The following is a 5,628-nucleotide window of genomic DNA, read 5'->3' on the forward strand; positions in this document are numbered from 1 at the left end:
GCAGAGACTCTCACGCCGAGTGGGGCCTCCTCCTGCCTGAGGGGGACCTCTCAGTATTCACCCCTTGGTCCATGGCAGAAGCCTGAGAACTGGTGATGCCCTGCCTGGCTGTCACCGTGGGTCAGCATGTCACACAAGTTCCACCTTGAATCTTCCCCAAACCCATTCACAACTCACCATCTCCACGGCCTCCCACCTTGGCTCATCTCCGGCCAGAAGGATCCTTCCTAAACATGAATCTGACCCAGGCGCCCCCTCACCCAAACCCTACGCCCGCCCCTCTGTCTCCCCCTCCTCCCTCTCACCCTCTCCAGTTCCTCTCTGCCCTCAGGATCCCTAAAAAGCCAGGCTCCTCCACCTTTCGAATCTACACGTGCCACTTGCCTGTACCCAGAAAACAGTCCACCTCTGGAGCCTCCCTTCCCCCAAGCTGATGGCCCTAACCTTGAGCCTCTGGTCAACCTCATTTGTAAGGGAGTTCCCAGAACCTTCTGGAGAAAACAGGAATCTCCAACTCGGCCTCGGGATCATTTATGGCAACCGTGGGGAAATGACGGCCCAAGAGTTCCACATGCTGGGGTGTGAGCAACCCACATGGGCCTAGCCCCTCTGTCCAGGGGCCCTGTATGTCCAACACCACACAAAGCGGTGGGGACACAGGAGGCAGCTGACAACTGCCGGCAGAACAAACAGGCGCCAGATGAGTGCTGAGCACCGTCCACAAGAGAAAGGAACTGGGCGTGCTGGGGAGCTGCCCTCCCTGCTCCCTTCTCCAGGGCCCTCAACCCTGAGTCTGAAACATGCCCAAAGGCCACAGGGTGGGAGTACAGAGAAGCTCCTCTTTAAAGTGGGCGGGGAGACAGGCACAAACCTCCGACCTGGCCTCACTGAGCTCTCCCATGAGGATCAGTAAGAAAAAAATAACCAGTTAAGGAAAGTTAAGGATACTGAGCCCGCTCCCTAGGGATGGCACAATGACAGCGGAGGCTAATAAAACCTTCCTACCCCATAAGAATGGCCGACAACAAGAAGGCTGTCCCCTGAGGGTTGCAGCTACCGGCTGGAAGCAGCCCAGCTGTGAGATAATCAGGCTGCACAATTCGGGGTGAAGTGTGCAGTATTCAGAGCTATTTCACATCGTGAGCTCAAGGGACCCCGCCGGCCAGAAGGTGAGGAAAGGGGAGCCTCACTCTCAGCCCCAGCCCTGAGCGCCTCCAGCTCCGCGCTCCCTCCCTCGCCCCAGACTCAACTGCCCCAACCCTCGCACTCTGCCAAGGCCCACCAGCTCAGGCTCCACTCTGTTTCCAGCGGGCAGGCTCACATGGTGCCATCTGCACCCGTGCTGCTGCAGAAGCAGCTCAGACTTGACGTGTTCCGTTCTCCCACTGACCCCGCTACGTGGCCACCAAGTAAACATATCAGTGTCCCTCAAACTGCTCAAGCCAGCTACCAAAGACTGAGAATTCACATGCTGAGACCTCTGCGATGGTCTAACGTGACGGCATCAGAAGGCAGGGCCTTTGGGGGGCGATTAATTAGGTCATGAGTACGAAGCCCTCATGAATGGGATTAGTGCCCTTATAAAGTGACCCCAGAGAACGGCGTAGAGCACAGCAAGGAAACTGTGTCTATGAACCAGGAAGTGGCTTCTCCAGACACCAAATCTGTCACCGCCTTGATCTTGGACTTCTCGGGCTCCAGAACTTTGAGAAATAAATCTCTGCTGTTTATAAGTCTATGACATTCTGTGTGGCAGCCTAGACTAAGAGACCAGCTTTCTCTTCCCAACCTGCCACACTGGCTCATTAACAAAACCAGCCAAACACCCCAGGGTCCCTTCGTGTCCACGTGGGCAGTGGACAGAATGCCACCGGCATGAGGACTGCAGGACAACACTGCCACCTCCACACTCACACACACACACGTGCAATATGCCGGGTGCCCTTTGAACACTTCCCAAACGAAGACTTAACACCCAGAGGGTTGCAGACATGCCCAAGGCATGCAACAAGCAAGTGGGTCTCACGAGGTGCCCGACGCTGCTACATTCCCAGAATTCCTAGGAGCCCCTGTCCCTGGAGGGTCAGACTCCTGCCTCTCCCTCTCAGCTGAAAAGATGATGAGGCCAAATGAACAAGAACCTTCTCAGAAGGCCAAATCTTCCTCCAGTCTTTCACACAGGGGTTGGGGGGGGGCTGGACTCTTCCAGAGCCTTGGAGATGTGTGGAAAAGATCTAGTGTGCAGCCAGAGATGGCTGATGAAGGACGTTTAAACAAGCAAAAGCCACCAAGCCAGGAGCAGATGCCGCGGCTGAACCGTGCCAAACCCACTCTCGCGGTATCCCAGGTATGGCTTCCCAGGGAAACACTTGCGGCTGGCGTGGCCCTCTACCAGATGCTTCTGCCTTGTCCCCCAGAAGCGGTGTGAGTCAGGGAGACCGGGCCCCATCCAGACACCTGTAGGAAAGACGGGCTGAGGAAAGAGGAATGCCGAAGGCCCGGCACCTGAAAAGCCTCTGTGGCGAGAAGGCTCCTCCTGAACGAGCTGGCCGGGCTCCTCACAGCAATGGAATTTCGGTTGCGGCGGTGCGACTCCCAGGAGAGTTCCCTCTCCTTCTCGAAACACCCCACAAACCTCCTCTCTCTCTAGGAGTCTAAACTCCCGTCACGGGCCTGAGGTGGAGCTGGGAGGGGGGCTGCCGCAGAACCAGGATCTTTGGTGTGACGGAGCCTTGGAGCTAGGATCCCACCTCCCCTCAGCAAGCCCGCGGCTAAGGCGGCCACGCTCTGTCCATCCTGGAGGTTCGGCTTGGTCATTAACGACCATCTCTACTAGGCAACGGGTTTTTTTTTGTTGATCCCTCGAGATAGGAAGGAAAGAGAATAAGCTTTTCTCTTTCTTTTTCCTCCCCACTGGTTGCAGAAAAGTGAACTCGGAACAAACAAGTTACATAACGCTGGGGGTGTTGTTGGGTGGAGGGAGGAACGCCATCACTCCTAAGGACAGTTCTCCGAGTTGTGGGACTGTTGGAAGGGCTAAGGGAAAGACAGGAACCGCCCCCGCCCCTGGCCAAATGACAAAACCCTTCATGGGACAAGGCAGATGCAGGCACCACCTGGAAGGCTGAAAGACCAACCATCCCCACAGACAGGGCCCGCCTCCCCCAGTCCTGGACAGCCCCACAAGTCTCCCCCAGAAGACAAGGGACGGACGTGACCACCTACTAGGGACTTCCAACCAGCCAGACTGCAAGCCCTAGAGAGCTTTTCCACACTCCATTCATTCATCCATTAGGCCCGCCCCACCCCTCCCTCCCAACCAAATTTTTTGAACACTTCCTTCCTCTGGGCTGCCCCTGCTCCAGGCATACAAGACCAAGAGCGCACCAGACAGACATGTTCTCCACCCTCAAGGCCTTTCCACTAACAAGCACACCAAGCAGTGTAGGGTGGGGAGTGCATTCAGGACCCAGCAATTCCACTCCTGGTACAGACCCCCGAAGAAGGGAACACCAGGGTTCCGACACAAACCTACACATGCATGTGCACAGCAGCATTATCCAAACCAGCCAAAGGTGGGACCAGCCTAGACGTCCTTCACCTAGTGAGTGGATAAACAAAATGTGGCACGTCCACACAATGGAATGTTACGCAGCCATAAAAAGAAATGAAGTACTTATACATACGACCTTGTTAACGAACTGTGCAAACATTCTATGGAGTCAAAGACACTGAAGGTCGCATATGGTATTGTTCTATTTATAAAATAGGGAACCTTATAGAGACAGAGAGTAGATGAGCAGTCATCAGGGGCTGGGGGAGGGGGGATGGGGAGTGACCGCTCAAGGGAAAAAGATGTCCTTTTCGGCCGATGGAGATGTTCTGAAACTAGACAGAGGTGATCGTCGCACAACTTTGTGAATACGCTGGATACCACTGAATGGAACACTTTAAATTGGTGAGTTTCATGTTACGTAAATTTTACCCCAAAAAGCCAACACAACAAAGTGACCATAAAAAGTGTTCCTGGGGCCAGTTGAGCTCAGGGGGGGTCAGGCAGGTGCCTCTAAGAGGCCATGATCTTAGAATGGAAGGGTGAAAAGGAGTGAGGTACAGGCAGGTCATGCACTGGTATGGTGGGTTTGGGATAAATGAAGGAATGAATAAATGACCAACCCTACAAGGGCCTCTACATCTCAGAAGGATCCTTGGAAGAATCTTGTGTGCAGTCTCTCTCCAATGCTGAGCTCCCTTCTGTATGCTCCATCTCACCATATGAGGGATTCTCGCTGTTTCCCCAGCGAGCATCTAAGGGATAAGACCCTCCCTGCATCAGCTGCTCCAGACAGTAGATTTTCCACTGGGATGGAGGGCAGGAGGCAAATGGGCATCTCAGAGACGAGGGGGGTACCTTTTGATAAAATGACTCCAGCGGACTTACCTGGGGGTCCAGTGGCTAAGACTTCGCCTTCCAATGCGGGGGGTGTGGGTTCAACCCCTGGTCGGGGAACTAAGATCCCACATGCCGCAGAGCAACTAAGCCTGAAGGTTCTTTCACATCCAAAATTAAATAAATATCTTTAAAAAGAAAATGCCTCCAGGACTTCCCTGGTAGTCCAGCGGCTGTGACACTGCACTCCCCATGCAGGGGGTCCACTTTGACTAAAAGATCCTGTGTGGCATAATGAAAGACCAGTGATTCCATGTGCTGCAACTATGACCCAGCGCAGCCAAGCAGGTAAATGTTAAAAAAAAAAAAAAAAAGCCTCTGTTTAGAAAAAATTTCTTAGATATGAAACTAGAAACAAGATCCATAATGAAGAACTAGATAAAGGAGACCTCCTCAAGATGATAAAACTTGTGCCCGATGAGAGATACCATTAAAAAAACAAAAAGGCAAGCTACAGGCTGGGAGACAATAGTTGCAAATAGTATATCTGATAAAGGACTTGTATCCAGAACACGAAAAGAAGTCCAAGTCAAGAAGACAAGCCAAGGAAAAAAACAAACAAAAGATTGGAAAAGACACTTTACAAAAGACCTGAGTGGCCACTGAGACCATGAAAAGATGTCCAACATCATGAGTTAATAAGGATATGCAAATAAAACCAAAATGAGGTGCCAATGTACACTTAGAATGGCTAAAATTAAAGACTGGCTATGTCAGGTGTTGGGAGCAACTGGAACTCTTGCACATCGCTGGTGGGAGTACAGTTAGGGTGCAGCCACTCAGGAAAACAACTTGGCAGTTCCTTAAATTAAACCTCCAAGAGCTGCTTTGGTAACACATGTACTAAAATTGGAACAATACTGAAATTCACACGGCCCCTGAACAAGGATGACACTCAAATTTGTGATGCATTCTGTATTTTTTAATCTAATCTCAAAAATAGGAAACAAAAGCACAAAGATGTGATTAATTATTTTTTACATTTTTCTGGGATACAAAGGCCCTGCCTGTTAAGGACCTCAACTGTTACAGTGAAGGGCTACACCACAGTGTGCTTCACTGATGCCTCTGCGGCTTTTGCTCTGTTTTATTACAACTCCTATTTGTTCATCCCTCTAGTATTTGTGGAAAGATGCTCTATATTTTGCAACATCGTGATAATAATTGTTCTAGTCTGA

General features: G+C 51.6%; 1 pseudogene; it reads left to right on the plus strand.

Moving 5' to 3' along the window:
• Nucleotides 1–5,273: 5,273 nt before the first annotated feature.
• LOC138086688 (U6 spliceosomal RNA) lies at nucleotides 5,274–5,373 on the plus strand (annotated as a pseudogene).
• Nucleotides 5,374–5,628: the final 255 nt, after the last annotated feature.

The sequence above is a fragment of the Capricornis sumatraensis genome, chromosome 9 (assembly GCF_032405125.1).
Source record: "Capricornis sumatraensis isolate serow.1 chromosome 9, serow.2, whole genome shotgun sequence".
Taxonomy (NCBI): domain Eukaryota; kingdom Metazoa; phylum Chordata; class Mammalia; order Artiodactyla; family Bovidae; genus Capricornis; species Capricornis sumatraensis.